The sequence below is a fragment of the Anser anser genome (genome assembly GCF_964211835.1).
Source record: "Anser anser genome assembly, chromosome: 4".
Taxonomy (NCBI): domain Eukaryota; kingdom Metazoa; phylum Chordata; class Aves; order Anseriformes; family Anatidae; genus Anser; species Anser anser.
Window position 1 is genome coordinate 48,379,256 of NC_139724.1, and position 19,003 is coordinate 48,398,258.

Below are 19,003 nucleotides of genomic sequence, written 5' to 3' on the forward strand. Positions count from 1 at the left end.
TTTTAGTTTGTGCTTGACTCAGTTGGGCCAGAGACACTTAAACCATGCAGGCACCTAAACGGCAAAGGCACTGGGCACCATTTCTGCATCCTTGCCACGAAGGACCTTGCCTGTGTTTTAGGTGTCTGGTTTCACATCTAACATTTTATAAAAACATCCTGTGATTTTGAGCTGTATTGCTAGTAGTTTGCAGGTTGCCACCAGTAAGCCATTATTTCCTAGCACTGCCGCGTGGAATAGATAGACCAGAGCCTTCTAAAAATGTTGTCAGGAAACAGCAAAAGTTGTCCCAGTCCTTTGAACAGTAAGTATACAAGCATATGAAACCATATGAACACAGACCCTTTTCTGTGGGACCTAAAAGGCAAACTCGCCTTTGACAGGCTGCTTTTGGAGAGGTAGCTTGCTTCAAAGACATGTGCCTCAGAGCACGTCTACCCCAAGATGCCACTGAGTGCATGTTCTTTTTGCTGACAATGGGAGCTGGGCATACCCATGTAATTCAGCATGTGCTGACTGTGCATAAGTATATAGGTCTGGGAGTACTTCCCATAGCCATACCCAGTATGGAGGGCTGGTGAGGAGAGATACAAAATGGGAGTTGAAATGTGTCCAGCCCTATGAAAGACTTTTGTCCATTTTCAGCGTCCTCCTTTTTTTTTCTCTCTTGCAATATTCATACACAAGAGCATTTCTAAACTGTGAACACTTGTGAACTGTGAGTGCTGTGCTGCACATCTCAGGAAAAGAGTCTTGTGGAAAGCCCACAGCCTCCTCTGTGTACACAGCAATCTCTCTTTTGGGGATGTCCATCTCCCCCAAGTCCAGCCTACCATCCTTGAGCAGTTACCTGACGTGCAATGAACTCCCTTCTGGGTGAGCCAACTGCCTTTCTCCTAACAGAGACATCCTGCTGAGACCCAATGTCTCCTCTTCTGGCAGCTCATTTAGGGCACCAAGTGGATGCTACGAAGATATGGGGACAGCAGTATGGTGTACCGAGTGCCAGAGCTAACAGCTGAAAGGGCGGCCTGATCCCTGGCACTGCACCCTAGGGATGCACAAGGGCTAGGTGCACTTTCTCAAGTGGTGAAGAGCGGGATCCCCTCCATGCTCCCCCTAAAGCAAAGCTGTTTGTTGGTGACACCGATGGCAGCAGAACCTGGTTAACACCAGAGCACCCTGTTTATGTGTTTATAATAAGCAGCTAAATCTCTACCTGAAAAATGTTATAATCCCTGTGGGGCCTAAAGGAGGTAACTGGAGAAAGGCAGGCCTGGGGTGACAAGCTTAAGGCACGGCTTTTTGAAGATGTTTCTCCTGACCCAAAGGGAACAGGCAAGAAGCTGTGGAGTCTCCTGTAAGCACCATCTACTACAGCACTGATGTGGCAGACAGACATCAAGCCCGAGGTGCCTAACCTGCTCCAGTGCTTCAGGAAATCCCCCAGGTATCTCTCAGCCCTTACATGTCTATGAACATCCCAGAGTAGCACGGGGGACTTGGGTGCTGCAGACAAAGCTACGTGAAGAGAGCTGAACGTGCTCCTGCAGCCTGGCTATGGAAAACAGGATTGCTCAGGCTTGCAAAACAGCGTGAGAACGTGTGCATGAAGTCTGCAGACTTCTTCCTCATTCCCAGTTCACTTGGGAATAATTGTTTACTTTAGCCAAGCTCTTCCTGATCTATATCCATAGATCAGCATTAGGCTCAGCACTGCAGCCTGTCATGCAGTATCTCCACACATGAAAGCAGACAACAGAGATACAAAGGGACAATTTTCCCCTCAGCATCACTGTGACAGCTTTGAGGATGTTGTGGCTTTTAGGCATGAGGCAGCAAATGAGAGGCTGGTACAGGTTTCAGTCGCTGTCTTTCAAGCCTGAGCAGCTGGCCAGCTGTTTGGCCCCGTGAGTGCAGTGCCATTTTAGAGAGCAAGTGTGGTTGTTCTGTGGTTTCTATTGTTTACGTGCTCAAGAACCCCAGCTTTTATTCTCTGGTTACCTGTCTGCCTCCCACCAGTCTTTCAGGTCTCGTGTTTGGCCGAGAGCGCTGCAGGTATCTGCCGTCGCATCTCGCTGGTCCCAGCCACGTGTTTGGTCTGGGCTCCTGCCTGCGCTTATTTGATGTGTGACCCATGCACAGGCTGCCCCGTACCCAAGACGCTTTCAGGCAAACAAAGGAGTGACCAGGCTTTCGGGTGCGATGCGCGGGAAGGCTGAACTCAGACTCTGTCCTGATGAGAGGCGCTGATGTTAATCGCCTGCCTTTGATCCGTTTGCCTTTCAACTAGAACTACCATCTTCGCCTTGTCTTCCTCCAGGCTTTGCTCCAAATGAAGACCTGCACAGCTGCCAGGGCACATGATAGGAAGTGCCACATCCAAGCAGATCAGAAATCTCAAGCCTTGGCGAGGATTTTCTACAGGTAATTGAGGGTGTTTGCATTTTGCACAAGCAAAATCAGTACCGGTTTGTGCAGCTAAGTACACGGCTGCACCACTGCCTAGTCTGGACATGCAAATAGTCCTCGCTGAGAGCAAGCGCAGCCTTTGGAGAGAACATACAAATCTGGGACCTGTTTCAGTTCTGCCAGAACAGTTTCAGAAAAATGGGTTTTACTTTGCTACCCCCAAAAAACAAATAAGAAGTTCAGTCATTAGAAATCTGTGCTAGTTTCTTGACATCAGTGATCTATTCGAGATGTATAAGATACACTCGGGGCCCCTGCAGATCTTTCTTTTGAGGCACAAAGTGTAACTTCTGCACACCAGTACTAAAAATGTTAACATTTAAAAGTTACTTTCATCTTACTCAAAATAAAGATTAAATGGGATTTCCACAGCAGGTTATCCTCGTGGTCTGGGGGTGAAGTTTTATTTTGCTCCTTAGCTTGTAGGTTTTAAACAGTTGCTTTTAAATTGCCACCCTAGATACACCTCAGGCTCGATATCAAACTCATCAGTGTTTGGGAGACATTATTCCTAACCAGAATCCAAATTTGACCCTGGACAGAGGCAGCATCAGCATACAGAGGTATTTTTTTTCTGATTTTTGAAATTCACAGCGGAAGAGCAGACCCACGGCTAGATCTGGATCAAGGCACCTTATCAAGCACCAAAGTATGCTGGTCCCCTCCACTCCCTGCAACTCCCCTAACTAGCCCAAAAGAGTGCTTTCCCAGGCAGACTGTTTCTAGGAACAGTATCAGCAGAGTAGCCTTGCAACTCATTAATGCTAATAGCAGTTGCATAACGCACAGCTAAATGTGGTAGAACAGTAAGCTAAGAATATATCCCAACTGCATAAGGTACAACTGCCAGCCAAAGTTTGAAAATGAGCAGCATTCCTTATTGTCACAGCCGAATTTATCTCTGACTGCAAATGCTCTGAAGGGGGCCGTGTTTCAAGGGGTCGCAAAGCCATGCCTCTAGCATAATCCCCCACTGAACCGCTGCACGAACGGCCACGGCGTGGAAGGAGTATGAGCTTGCCCTGTCACTGTTCTCCCCATGCAAGAGCTCAGGAGACCTCTGGAAGGCCAAGTGCCCACTGGAGGGAGGGAATTCAGTTCAAGAGAATCACAGAATCCTTCCAGGGCCCATTTCTCATCTATTTTGTTGTAGCTCCTTTAAAAGCTCCTGATTGTCTTTAGGTAACCGAGCTTTGGACCATATTAAAACCATAATGCCAGCTGACAGCTAGGGCTATCAGGTAGCATGCGATGAAGCTCTGTATATACAAGCTAGACTGAGCCCTTAGTTTCTATGTTGCCATGAACAGACAACAGCCCTCTGCTGTCTGCTCCCTGCCAGTGGAAGTGGGCAGAATGTTTCCCTCAGGAGATGCTTCTCTGCCCTGGCCCTTGAGCTGCCAGCGTGCAAAGGGACCCTTGCAATTTAGTGACAGGCACCCAAAGTGCTTTCAGCTTTGTTTTCCTTTGAGTGCCACTCAACTTGGCTGCTTTGTCAGATTTCCCTGGATTTCTTTAAAGTACCAGAAAAAAAAAAAGACATGAAAAAGGAAGCCATCAGGAGAAAAAAAGGGAAAAATCCTTCATTACTTTTTTCTGAGCTACATCTGTGTGTCTTGTGGTTTCTTCTTGTGGTGGACTTTGCTATTCCAATTGCCACACTGTCAGTAAGGATGGAGCTTGTATGTGACCGGTTCTCACTTGGACAAGTTGAGTTTTCCTCCCTGGAGAGCGAGCTGACTTGCTTCAGGTGAAAGCCAAAGTGCTGGCCAGCTTGTAAACAGCATAAATGATGAGCAAGTGAGATGCAGCCTTCAGACACTGATGCAAATGGTCCGTGTTTTGTAGCAGCAACACAGGCAACAGCTGTTTAAATCTATTCCTAAGCTTCTGGCTGCTTCTGCCAGTTCTGGGGGCTCCTGCCACCACCGTGGTGCCCAGGAAGGATGTGAGGCTCACTCTGCCTGCTGGAGTACAATCCCTCTGCCTCTGGCTGGCGACTGCCCTGCACCACCCCTTGGTGGGGGATTCCCCTACATGTATACCCAGAGAGATCTGGGTTCAACAGGAAGACAGGTCCCTGGCTCACCAATATTTCCTGCATGCCAAGTCCACTTGTTCACAGTGAGGCAGTCTTTTGCTCTAGGTGCCAGGGCTTTGTCGCCAGCCACAGAAAGCAGCACTTAACTATGTTGAAGGCTGCTCCTGTTGTCAACATCCCTGCCTGCTGCGGTGCCACTTCCATCAGGGACTGTGTCCTGAATGTAGCTGAGTGAAATGAATGATGGGCTGAATTATGAAGACATGGGGCTGTGGGAGTCTGACGAGTGCTGCTATGACTTTGAAACAATGGAAAATATTAAATAAACCCTAATTCCCTTCTGGCACATATACACACTATAAATAAACATTGTAAGTATGTAAATAGCACACAGCTCCTAGGATCACCTGGATCACCTTTTGAAATAGCAGGCAGAGGTGTCTGCTACTCTACAATAGAGGGATTATGTTTGGCCAAATTATGCAATTCATTTAAATGCATGCTGTACAGTAGCATAATTTTTGGAAACCATATTGTTTGGCCCTTCTGAGAGATTCCCAGAAGTAATTCCTGCGAGGAGCACACACCCAAGCCAGTCAGAATTTCTGGAATGACATTCCAGTTGCTCAACACGTGGTTATGCAGATAGAAGAGAAAACAGAGCGACGCCTTAGCCAGTATAATAGATAAGGGTGTGAGAATTCAACTCGCTGGCTAGCACATGAAAGTGTGAATGACCTCGCCCCACGTCCAGGATTGCTCAAGCCATAGGAGATGTCAGTATCGATACACACATCTTCGTTTATAGTCACAGGATAATACTCTTCTAAATGTTTGCTTCTGCCCTCAGACCTTAACCCTAGAACGGAGAGAAAGTGCAACGCTTGTTGAACAAAGTGCTTGCAAAGTTGTTCACCTCTGTCTGCAGAAAAGGATCACTGCAGTTCTGCCTTTTATTATTCAATCCAATGGAAGACCTGCTGCCTCTTCAGATAAACTCACATGCAATTAGAGGAGGTCGAAGTAACGGGTTCTCAGTTTTCTGAGAACTGAGACAAGTGGCTCCACACTGTTATTCTCCTGTATAACAACTGGGTGACCATCCCTACATTACATGGAAAGTGTCTCCTCTCGGCCGTAAAATCACAGAGTACATTCAACCTCCATCTATAAAGCACCACAAAGCTTGAATCAAACATAATGTTGTGTGTGTCCTCAGTATCTGCCAGGGACGGGCCAAGAATTCTTCTACTATGTCCATAACCAGAAGAAAAGAATCTAGACAATTAATTCATTGCCTAGCAGATGTTGGCAGTTGTAGCCAGAAGTTACGGGTTAGGAGGGGGAAGGAGACAAGGGGAATTGCTCGATGTTCATTCCTCCTCATGAAAGCTGAGGTGAAGATATCATTTTGAAAATGCAAGATGCAATGAAATACCTGGTGGGTAGAAGTTGGGGATAGGTGCTGGGTGAAGGGGCACCCAAACCCTCACCCCAGAGGAACCCTGTTAAGTTTTGGGACTACGACCAAAACGAACAGTCCGGTGCTAATACAACAGGCCCAGTACACATCCTACAAAACCTTGAGTTGAAAAAACACCATGTTTAAACAGAAGGGGTGTTCACATTTCAAGTAAATGTTTTTTTCCTTAGCTACAGGGAGACCTTTGGTAGCCATCAGTGTGTCTTGTGTTACAATTAGGTTCCTAACCCGGCTACAACACTGATTAAAGTGATTAATGCAACCAAGGCCTGCGAGTAGAGGTATGAGTAGGGAGGATTAAATGAGAGAGAAAACACGGCAAGGAATGCCTCTCCCACAGGAAAGAAAGGTGCTTGCAACAGATGCTAGAACATATCCCAGAAGCATTAAGGACTCCCTCAACCTGTAAGCTGGCCTGCAACTCCTGGTTTTCTACCCTTTATTAGCAATGAATCAAACCCTTCATTCCTGATCCTGGAACGTGATTTTCTAGTGACTTCTCTGTGCTCCAAGGAAGAGACAGTAAAGGCGATGAATTAAGAAAGCTATCTTTTATTGATCTGTCCCTCTTTGTTTATTTTTAGCCTTTCTAATAGCTCTGCTGTAACCTAGAGATACAAAAAAATATATGGGAAGCTCCTGTGGCTTGCTACATGAGGTTATATTAGAACATTGCTGGGTCTCTCCAAATTATGGGAGATGGGCCAGACCCTCAGAAATAGTAAGACCCTTAATTCTTGTTGGAAGAAAAGGATCTTTGAGTACCTGGACCTGGCTGTCTAATGTCCTCATTCCAAATGTATCTGTAACTTGTCATGCACTAAGTGACTAATGCCAAGACTCTCCATGTCTCAATAAAGTCAGCAGGGTTCAGACTGCCCTGGTACAGTCTAGCGAACGGTTCTCTGCAAACACTTGCCTCAAACCCTAGTGACATGGCACATGTACAGTTCCCTCTCCCAGCTTGCTTTGCAATGTTACTGAGGTTGCAAAGCCAGGCATTCAAAGTTCATAAGAGTACAGGCAGTGTAACCTTCATCCTGGCTGTTTACACGTGCTTTGCTAAGGCCTTGAATTATGAGCCACACCAGACCACGTCCAGATTTTTCTGCCACAAATTTTCTTCAGATGAAGACAATGGCCCAGCCTGTTCCTCTAGAGAAAGCCTTGTCTGTTGAGCAGCCGCATCTCAGTGAAGTACACAACAGTGTTCAATGGAAGGGCATTTTGTATGTAAGAAGGTGTGTATTGGTGGGTGCAAACAGCTCTGGGTTCCTTAAAAATATCACCTATCAATAGATAATGGGAGAGCAAAGGAATTATCTAAGACATTATGACTATAATGGCTAAGTGCCAAAAATGTGGAGGAAGGTGTTAATTGCAAGTTTGGCTGTAGTACAGCCAGGGATTCCCAACATAACCAATCAGGGAGACCCTTACGTGTAGTGGATCCAACAAGCAAACTCTCCATTTACTCCAGGGACAGCACCATCATTAGGCACCATCGTTAGGCACTGCACCCAGCAGTAGTGCTAAGGTGGGATTTCGCCTTCACCCAAAATCATCCATCTTCTCTCTCTGAAGAAATGTCTAGCACTTAAACAGACTTCAGCCTCTGAAAAATATTGAAGCTCTAACCAGAGAAAATCGTATGTGCACAGAGACTAATTTCCACCTACTAATGATGTAGTACACAGGATATTGGGATGCAAATATTCATACCAGCCCACCTGCTGCAGAACTCTGACCTTCCCTTTTACAACCACACCTGCACATGCAGTATGGCTATAGCTAGAGCTTATTCAGAGTGACTCCTGTCTGGCATATCTCACACAGACTGAACCCCTTTTATCAGCAGTTCTACCCAAGATCATGTCATACCTGCTGGCAAAGAAAGTTACCAGAATTTCTCTCAAGCCTCCTGCAACACATGAGATGGAAATGCAGTTGACGCTACCTACAGCTGAGAGCTTATCTATAGAGTCACCGACTTCCTACCATTCCCCTCTTTCACTGTTCCACCATTGCCAGCCACGGTACTGGGACAATCCCTTACTTTTAGAAGTGTCAAGGAGGCTACTAGAGCATAGGTCTGGGTAACAGTGATTGAGAGCTTTGTTTCAAGACACTACTCCTATTTCACACAGCTGCAGATGGGTGCTTGGTCATTTGGGCTGAGCAGTCAGGCACAGCTGGAGATAGTCAGCTCACACTTGTGTGTACTCCTGGCCCAAGAAGCAGTGTGACAGACCTTGTAGGCATGAAGTTGGTTGGGTCTTTCTGTTGGGAAGAAGCTATGGGCCACTGGAAACCCACGCTTTTCTGCTTTGTGTTATCCATGGGAATTAAATTACGGTATCTCAATTTAGCTACGTTAGAAGTTAAGCAATAATCTTCGCTGGTCTGGGCACTGACGCCAACCTGCAGGCTGCCTTCTCAGCCTGATGTCAGACCTGCCTTATCACCGTGGACTTGCCCTGCGATCTGAACTCCACGCTGACCCTGGCTGCACTGTAACAGGCAGGTGTGAGATGCTGAACGTCTAAGGAAACCCCCTAGACCAAGGTTAAAAACCCCATCTGAAGCTTTTAATGCTGGTTAGCCATCTCTCTGCCTGAAAGGCAGAAGTGACCAAGGGTATTCGTTTTACCAGAAAAATCTGCTCCACTGAGAATAAAAATACTAACATTTCCCTTGATTTAAAATTTAATAAAAAGATATGAAATTGGTAAGAAGGTTTGGATTTACCTCAAAACTTTACTCTGCTTATTAGCTGAATGAATGTACAAGGTAAGCTTCATCTTGGTATCACTGGTTATATATGCTTTCTGGGAATGGCAGTGGTTTCTAGGGCTATTAAGTATTTGTCTGCATGAACGATGTGTTTTTGCTTTTGCTCACTGGCACACTGCTAACGTACTTTCCCCAAGAGATGTTTGTTGTACCAAAATAGCAACTGAATGAATGAAAGTTCAAGTAGAGCTATAAATAGAAAGGGCACCAGGTTTTCACTGTGCGTATATAAACTGTTTCACACCCACTTCCTCTTGTCTGCCATTAACTCTGAGTTCTGAAGTGAAACAACCTTTCTGCACTTTGGAAGAACAAACAGCAGAACAATAAAGAGACCAAATTGCTACGAGAAAGTCACTGAAGTTCTACACAGGAAAGGAAAGACAGAGAGTCTATTCTATATATAGTGCTGTACCCTTTGGCTGAAGTTGCCAAATAGTAATACCTGGTTTAAATTTTAGCAATACTTACGTGGGAATTTGGGGCTGGAAGAACGAAAATGACTTGGGTGGAATTTCACCCTCTCTGTTCTTCTTTAATGGTCCCTCTCACACACAATGTGGAGCAGAGCCAAACGCTCAGTCTGTGGGTAATGCCAAGTTGCACCTCCTGGTGGAAACCAGCCTCCAGAAAAGAACAGGCAGGGCTGAGGGCAGAAAAACAGGGAGAGAAACTTCAGGAGATGTAAAAAGAGAAAGAAAAGCTAAGAAAAGAAACAAGTTTGTTTTTTTTTTTTTAATGAACAAAACCCACTTGCTTTTCACACCAAAGACAGAGCACACAGGCATTCTTCTGATGTCGCTTTTGGATATAAATATATACCTCTTCTTGTCACCACTGGTTGTGTTTAGGACAACTAGGGACAGAAGGTAAGGAGCTACAAATACAAATTGGGTGGGAAAGTAAGTGCTCTAGGAGGCAATCTCTGCTTCAAGATGCAGCCCTCACGAAAAAAGCTGATAAACCCTCACACTATGCCATAATTTCTTGTGCTTCCCCTGGGCAGGCACTGTCTAGAAGTTCTCTCATGGAAGGATGTTAATGTTCAACTATTGGTGTTGAGAGAAAAAAAAAAAACAACTAGAAGAATGTAGCTGGGGCAGGCTAGGTTAGATGAGGTGGGAACTCCTTTCAGTTTTAGTAGCTGGAAATAGATACCAGACAAAATCTCACTAACAAGAAACTCTTGCCCAAAATGTAGGCTCATAAAAATAAAATGAGTTGGAGGGTTGGGTTTATTATTGTCTCAGCATGTGATATGACATCTGCACATATAAAGGGATGTCCTTCTTGCTGTTTATGGAGGTTACTTGGAGGTTGGCATATGTAACACTTGGCCTGTTGGGAGTTTCGTGCTGTTTCTAGGTGCGAATGTGATAATGAGTAACAGAAGAAAGTATCACAACATGTCTCAATGTGTCTCATCTTCTGATGAGAACTCCAGACCACTTCTGCACAGCTGTCTGAACAGAGCTCCCATCTGATCTTTATCGTTTCACTCCTAGCAATGGAAGTGGCTGTAGGTTTTTTTTTTTTTTAACTTAAAAAATGTTGAGGAAACTAAATGGAAATGCTGACAGAACAACTTCCTGACTTTCTTCTGAGCAACTGGACATGCTAGATATTTGCTCAATCTCATTTACATCGGTGTGTATCGCACTGGGGGCTGGGTGGAGAGGTGAATTCGGCTCACACCAGTGAACGGGTTGCTCCTGAAATCTGCTGTTGAATCACTGCTTGTTAACCCTGGGACCAGATTTACTGAGTCAGATGGTCACTGCCAGTCTGTTTTCTCCCTCATCCCTCCCAAAACAGCACCGCAGGGAAACAGCTTGGATGAGAAATGAACTCCCTAGCTGTGTTTATAAAAGTGCTGCAGTGCAAAGCTGCTTATCCCAGGACTTGCACTACTGTATACAATGTGAGCAAGGAAATAATCTGTCTGGGAAGATGCTGCTGTACATGAAAGCATCTGCCTGCAGCTAGATTCCATCAAAGAGTAGATCTGTGGATTGATTTTCCCAGTATGACATCTTCCATCTGCAGAACATTCAAAGGTTCTTTTATTAGCCCCGCTGTTGTTCATGATTCCAGCAACATGATGAAACAGCTCATAAAAGGGCACCCGGCTCCACTGCCCCATAAGCAATACAGAAAGTCCCAAGGTGAGGTGGTGGCAGAAGCAGGGCCATGGTAACACGGAGGAGCACGGGAAATGCATTTCTCAGCTTGCCTTTTAATGGAAGCCCACCTCACCTCCTGGGGACAAAGCCCAAGAATCAGCTTGTGCCAGCACGGCTCACATGAGCAAACTGCATGACAAACGTGAGCGCTGTTGGTGAAAATGGAACATTCCTTTCCTATTTCTGTCTCCTGGTTGGGTTCTCTGCATGCACGGGCACGTTTCTATGCATTTTCATTGCATTTGCAATGATGTCATGGACAACCTTTTGCTGACTTATGACCCACAACAGGCAAAGTACCATTGGCTTCTGGAACAATGAAGAAAGTCAGTAAGAAAGCAGGAATAACATTAATTAAATAAGCACAGCAAACAGAGGGACAGAAGTGACACGTAATTCCCACAGTGACCTGCCATGGGTATTTCTGAAGGAGCCAGTGAATAGGGGAGGCTGTCAGAACACCAAGATTTGGACACAGCAGAATATGTTACCTAGGGCTGAGTATCTGAAGCCTGAAGAGCCACATCAAACATTTCTGGACACAGTATACAGCATGTCAATTTGCTGGGGACTGGGCTCTGCCACAGGACATGCTAATACCATACAAGAGGTCTGAAAAAATCCTTGGAGCAACCACACAAATTTGCATATCCTCCTCCAGAAAAGGATTTTATTAGATGGCTAAGACAATTTATTTAGCATCAGGGTGCTTTGATGTCCTGAACCTATTAGAAAGCTCTATTAGACCATTATGTTGTTGAAATACAGTCTCCTCTGTGTCAGACCGAAGCTATTCCTGAGCCGTTCCCTGCGCTTCTTATTTATGGGAGAGGAATATGTTGATCCCCAAGAGCATTTCCTACCGATCCACTTCTCTTTATCATCTGATTTACAGGTCTGATCTTGACTTTTCACCACACCCAGACTTCCCATTGACTTCAAGGAGCAGGACTCTGTGGGGGCAGTGTGAAAGTCACCCAATAAAGGTTTTCAAGAGGAAGCGGCTGAATTCATCACCACCGAAATTTACATAGATCTAGAAGATGACAGGTTTGCTATGGCAAGCACAATGAGCAGTGTCAACTGAAGTGGTACGACAAAACGAAGAAGGACCATGCAGAGCAGCCCCAGTGTTTGCAGTGACAACCCTTCCTTCCTGCTCCTCAGCGTGCTGACTGTATGCCCTGCCTGCAGCAGGGCAGACCCCCCTCTCCCAGCCCCTGGATGGCAAGTACATTATATCTCACGTACGTTATCTGTGGCTCACAAGGAACTGCCACGGATGCAGATTCACTGCCATTTCGTACCACCCGCTCCAAAATGACAGTGGAAGCACCAGTCTCTAAGACAGACTGGATTATTGTTGTTTCCTCCATGAAGAATTTGCCACAAACGCTTCGCTAATCCTCAGCTCAAATTAGAGACTTCTCATGTCAGATGCTGCGTGCATAAAGCATGCGTTACCTTTAGAGCTGGACAAAGACTAGGGCAGCTGTAAAAGGCCCCAAAGCAGTGCAGAGGACCACGTGCAATGCTGGAGCAAGGGAAAGCCTGACCCAGCCTCATCTCCCAGACACCTCTGAAGCAGCCTTGGAGACACCGGGACACAGCAAGGCTTTGCCAGCTGCATTGCTAGCACATGGTGCAGCTACAGCACATTGATCTTGTGCCTGGATAACCCTAATAATGCTGTGATTAATTATAAATCCTGCTTCTGTAAGGTTTGGAGGGGAAGAAACCTTCTCCTTCTGCCGAGGAGAAAGAGAAATGATGCCCTTGAATAGCACTGTTTGTATAAATGACTGTACTTTTTACCCAGAGTTCATCTGCCGAGTTCTCTGGTTTGGGAGGAGCCTGTGTGAGTTTTGATGTGTAAAGCAGGGTAATGGATTTTCATTATTAAAGGGCTTACAAATTGGCTGGCAAGCCCCAGGTGAGAGGTCACTGTACAAATAAAAGGTTTGAGCTGAGTGAGGAAGCTTGGGTTTGACTAGGAGGACATGGAAAAAAGGTTTTGCTCTGCAGGACGGCAGGTTGGCCTGTCTGAACAGAAACTAACTCACAGGCTCTTTTTTCACTCTGAGTTTCTCCATCAGGCCGTTTGTAGAGTGTGTTGAGCAGGGCTGATAATAGTAGAATTAATTCCATCCCGAGGTTTTAATAAATCTGTCTGCAGCAGAGAGGAACTGAATTTGTCACAGGTTTGGCTAAGGCAGTCTGTGCAGTGTAAGAGGATCTGACCACAGACTGACAGAGAGCACCCCTCAGACCAGGTGCCAGTGCTGTGCATGTGGTACTGGTGCCAGACAAACCAGTGGGGCATCTAAAGCCAGGCTCTTCATATTTTGGGGCTCGGAGGGGTTAGGAGTGGGAGGAAAGCTGTCTGAATGACTAGGAAAGTTTTATCCTTCCCAAAGGCAGATGGGATGGAGATGGAGTTGCAGTTTCCCTTATTCCAGAGAAGGACCCCTAGACAGGTGCCTGGGTACTGGCTGAAGGGTCATATCATAATGGCAGCAGTGATGCTTGTTTAAAGCAGTCCAAGTGTTGCAGCTTAAAGGGATGCTAGGTCCGCAGGAAAAAATACATCATAACTGACAGACAAGACAGCTAGATCTAGTGAATACACACTAAGGCACTGTATCATGGGATACATGAGACTATTGCGGCTCCCCTTGACCTCAGGTTCGTCATGCCATCTGTTTCAGGGGTGGCAAACACAGGCTTCCACCAGAAAAGAGAAGTCTCAAGAAACAAAACTGGAAGGAGGAATTAACAGTGTGGATTTCCCAGAAGGTTAATGATGGGCTTGGTCCAGCACTCTCCGTAAAACCACCCACAGTATCTCCAGCTATGGTGACACGCTCTTCATCTCAGTATAATCTTTCCCTTTTCCAGCTCCAACTCCTGCAATGATATGAGTTTCCCACCTTTAATTTTAAAGAAAGAAAGGATAAAGAACTACCTTTCTAGTCCACAGGCTTACAAAGAGATATTAAAATGTTTGCCCCCTGCATTCTGAAAGATGACTAGCAAATAAGTGTAATTCAAAATATGTAGATTAAAATGTCACGTGCCATCAAGTTGATACGAACCTTCAGGTTTTTGAGGGCTCTACTTGTGACTTCTGAGCATGAGGGTTTAGTTACGCAGCAGGCAAGAGTGCCATGCTTGCCTCAGCAATTCCATGTCAAATACACTTCACTGACAAGCAAAGAAATGCAAATGTAAGTTGGGATTTCAGACTCCTGACTGTTTCTGTCCCCTTTGCGCACTGTAATGAGGACTAATCAGAAACTGCCTTCATGCAGTTTCTGGCTTTTTTCCACTGGCTTTAATTACTGACTTTCAGGAGGCATTTACACAATGGAGGTTTAATAGTAACTTGGGGGGAGGCAGAAAGAAAGAGATCTCAGCAGGAAGGGAGACCCTCCTCTTCCTCTCCGCTCTCCAGGATTTGGAAGGCCAAGAGGGATTCGACAGATGCAAAGTAATGGCACTTTGTGTACTGAAGGCAGCCCAGCAGCAGCTGTGAAGAGCATCTCAGAGACAATTCAGGCCTGGGGATAAAGGTGGCTGTGACAAGTTCCTTAAGCTTATCTAACCCTCTAGCAAGAGAAATATCAGCCTTTGTGGTTTTTAACTGCTGGAAAAAATGTATGCCCCTATCTCCCCTTGTGGGGGAGCTGCATCAGGTGGCACGAGGGATAGTGTTCCCTTTGTTCCTAAGGCTGCAGGGAAGGAGACAACATGCACATGTGAGGTACAGGCCACGGTGTTGATCCAACAAGCAGGGATAAGCTTTCCCAAGTCCCACAGTGCTCTTTGGCTCAAGCTGTGCTCTGGCAGCAGCAGTCTAGACAGGACAATTTGGGATGGCAGCTTTACTTAGGGCCTCCGGAGGAGCCTGAGGTAGACTCAAGCTTTTGATTCATATTCAGGCTGTGTTCTCTTGAGTTCAGCACTGCATTAACCCAAACCAAAGAGGCTTTTTTTTTCTTTTTTTTTCCTCCCCTTCATGAACCTCACGCAGGTGTCTTTCCTGCAGCAGAATCCTCTCCCTCCCTAGACATCGCTGTTTTCCAAGCTGCCAAAAGCTCTGTCTATTCTTTCTTTGCAGTCTGGTCAGATTGTGGAAGCAAAACTCAAAGACCTCCCAAAAATCCTGCAGCCCAGATGCAGCAGGAGTCTTCTTCCTCCTACACAGTGCTCTGCAGGGGTTGAAAAAGTCCTGAGGATGCTAGAATATGTTAAGGAAAGACAGTTGTGCTGCTGTGTACTTTTATAATGCAGTAACACCTTGGATCCGCTCACAGACTTAGTCATCCTGTTCCCCATTTTTCTTCTCGAACTACGAGAGTCTAAGGTGGCACAGCTGAAGAGGGACATAAAATGGCTTTAGCAGCAGGAGAGAACAAACGAATTGGATCTCTCAAACTCAAAAAGCAGAGGACTAAAGGAGAACACAACAGAGCTCCAGAGTGACATAGAGGATGCAGTCAGGGAATGATTTTTTATTTTTTTTCCTGTAAAACAGGAAGTAGGAAAAAATAATCATAATTATTAGATTGCAGTTCTGAACCAGAAGAACTTTTCCCACAATGATTTGCTTCAAGGCTGCCACCCAAATTTGCTCACTGCAGCCATCATTCTTTTTCATCTTTTTCGTGCATTATTTACCTGTGGAACTCATTGCCACAGCTTGCAGTCAAAGTCAAAAGCACAAACTGGTTGAAAAGTGACCTAAAAAAAATCCAAAGAGGGTTCGTCAAAGAATAGTGAACATTATGGTGTGAATGTTATGTTACTATTTTTAATTTCCATTTTTCTTCTCTCATTCTTCTCCTGTCTTCCCCTTTCTCTTGAATCTGTGTACATCCCATTTCCTATGACACGTTGAGTTTTCAGTGTTACTGCTGGGCTTGAAGAGATGGTTTCTTTTATTTGCCTTTCAGCCATAAGTTGCAATTATGTTTCACAATAATTAAGACGCAGAAATGAGGTGATAGGATGTGATAACTTTTTTTCCCTGAAAGTAGATTTCGAGGTACCAGCTGGTTTGGCAGAACAATGCCTTGTCAGCAAGTAAAGGGAATATACTGTCCCAAAAAGATGTGCTCACCAAAATCATCAGCGCCGGTCTGTCTCAGATTCATTTAGGTCTACTTCCAGCACACCCACAGAGTGGTATATAGTTTGGGAACTACTACACAAACACTCAAAAATACTGCAGTTTCACATTGGTGGCATCAACTCTTCCTTGCTCTCACTCCCCATCACTCTTCTCTGGGTTTGTGGGGATGAACTCATTTTAGTAAGTTATGTCTTGCCTGTTATGTCTGAATAGCTTGATGCAGCGGACAAGCCTCATCAGGGAGCTGAATAACTTGCAATTTCACTCCAATGCTGAAAGGCAAGTTTGCACTGAGAGCATTTGCAAGAGGTTTCTGCTGTGGCTGTAAGGGTAACGGAGGGCAAGAGCTGCACCCCTGCAGCATTAGGTGCAGCTTGGTCACTTGGCTGCTGTGGCCAGAAGCTCCTACCATCTGAAGAGAAAATGTTAAGATTTTTTTTGCCTTGGGAGGCAGGTGACTAAATGTGTGCCACAGGATGAAAGGCAGGGGATGCAGTACCAGGCTGGCTGTGCTGGGGCGCTGCTTCCCAGCAGAAACTGATGGTCCCAGGAAAAGGCAGCTGTGCCTCGGGAATGGCGAAGGAAAGCTGGCTGAGGGGCGCAAGGTTCCTGTGGTGCCTCTGAACTGAGGGTGAGCCTGGTTAGCCAGAGTGGTGGGAGGGGAGTAGAGAATGCTTTTACTTTGCATTTCATGAACAATCAAACACACTAAAATGATTCATTTCTTCACGAAATGTGAGTGCTCAGGTCTGCAGACACAAGATAGCTGTTGGTTTTTTTTGTTTTGTTGTGTTTTGTTTTGTCAATGGGAGGCCAACAAAGAATTTTCCCCAAGCAAGCATACACTGAGCAATGCCAGAGTACAAACTGATCTCTTGTTCTCTTCATTTCTAAGTCATAACCAATGTAACAGTGGATATCAAAGAAGTTTCACAGGTAATCTGACTACTGTGCATCCAACACCAGTGGCTTGGTGTCTGATTCCACAGGCCATAAATAATTGTGCATTTTCAATGGAAAACCTACACATTGAGGTGACAAGTTACTTTGGTTTTGGTTTCTAAAGGATTTGGGCTATCTCCTGACATCGATGGCCAGGCCTTACCTTCCTGCTCTTCAGGAGACATCTGGGCAGTACTCGGGCACAAAGAGATGTTTAGCAAATAATTGCACAAGGTCATTCAGTGCAACTTGTGAAATCCTGGTTTGGGGAAGTTTTCAATGTAAGGCAGTTCGTATTCAATTGGTTTTCGATAGTGAAATCCCTTCAACTTGTGGATTGTAGAGCACTTCCAGAAGCAACAGAGAGAAACTGACCCTTAAGGTATGTCTGGAAAGGCTGCAAGAGCAAATTTCAGCCAACCTTGTCCCATTTTCCAGCTTGTAAGACCACTCATACAGAGCCGTGCCTGAGTCAGGAGAAGCAGTGACCAAGCAAACCTTCTTCTTATCCTGTACAGAGTAACAAGATCAAGTGAGTAATGGAGGGCTCGCACAGCTTACAGGAGGTAGCAAGGCTGATGCTGCTCTGTAGCAGCTGGCTTCCTTTTCTGCATTCCTGTTGGCCCAACAGCCTGACCAATACATCCTACCTCTTTTACCCTCCTTAGCTACAATGGAGGCAAAAAGATGTCACTAGCAGAAGTCTAGTGGATTTTGATGCAACTAAAGAAGCATGGGAGACTCAAGCTCAAGGTCCTGTTTCCTCTCATGCCTAAACAAAGATTACAGATCTTTGTTTAATCATTCCCTGGGTGAAAACACACTGTAGCAATTATCCCTCTCAGCTCACTGAGTGACTCTCCCTCCATGTCCAGCCGAAGAGAAATATCTGCGCTGGCTCCTTTGACACAGTACAGGTGCTGAGAGTTGCAACATGCCTCAGAAGGCAGCACTGGACAGCCTGGCTCCCCTGATCGCATCGTTGCACCACAGAGAAGAGCAGCAGGTGACATGGAGGAAGGGGGACTGCGACCCGGGAGGTCAGCAGCTCCATCACTCTGAGAGATGTCTCTGGGAGAAATGAATCACTTGAGGTCTGAAACCAGCAGAACAGGACTTGAAGCAGTACTTTATCTCAGGCAGGTGCCTAGACCAACAGGCTGTAAATTGGAGCATTTTCTGTCTCTCTCGGACTTTTCTGCCAGAGCTGCTCTTTGCCAATAAGGATTTAGTGGTCTGTTTTTCCTTTCTGACCCCACAGTCCAGCAGAGCTGTCATGAGCTAGACTGCTGTCAGAGCCAGCACAGATCTTGCTCACAAAGCGACAGGAACAACCTGCTCCTTTCACAATGGCAGCACCCCCAGAGTAGGCCTCCTGTCTCAGTATCTTCTGATCTAACAGTTTCCCTTCACTAATATAAAGAATTTGAGCTGAGGGTAAGAATTCAGATGTGTGTGGCCCAAGTCTGAGGGAAAACGGCACAGCTAATGCCCTAGGGAATGACCCTGAGCATCTCTCAGATCTTACAGAGCTGACGAAACCAAAGCAGAAGCATGTCAGTGGAAATGCAGAGCCCGCATTTCCTATGTCTGTAACTACCTTAGTTATCACACAACAGTAAGGGTAATTGTATTTTTTTCATGTTCTCTTGTAGTAGCTCTCCTGTTTTGACCTAACTCGTCCCAGTCCAAAGCCAGAGCACATCTAACTTTGTAGCAACAAAGGGTGCAGGTGGCCTTATAACTGCTTGGGATGCTGAGGCCCAACGCCAGGAGCAACCTGTGCTGTACAGCTGCAGCAGCAGCGCTGTGGGCTCAGCAGTAGTGGAGAACGCAGAGGAAGATCCCCCCAAAAGCCTGGTGAATGTGTCTGTGCCGACGTGCTGGAAACAGTCGAGCTGGTGGATGAGGCTGGAGTCTCTCCTAGGTACTGACACAAGCAGTGTAAGGTACAG

At 45.8% G+C, this 19,003-nt stretch overlaps 2 long non-coding RNA genes across 2 annotated transcripts in view; one reads left to right on the top strand and one right to left on the bottom strand.

Moving 5' to 3' along the window:
• Nucleotides 1-19,003, bottom strand: part of LOC310899571 — an 83,016-nt gene that overhangs the window by 51,859 nt on the left and 12,154 nt on the right. Inside the window, exon 4 of the long non-coding RNA XR_014584399.1 lies at nt 9,261-9,435. This is a non-coding gene — a long non-coding RNA (uncharacterized lncRNA). The remainder of the gene's footprint in view (nt 1-9,260; nt 9,436-19,003) is intronic.
• On the top strand, nt 6,768-14,167 carry LOC310899573. Its single transcript, XR_014584406.1, has 2 exons — nt 6,768-8,786; nt 11,868-14,167. It is a non-coding gene; the product is annotated as an uncharacterized lncRNA (long non-coding RNA).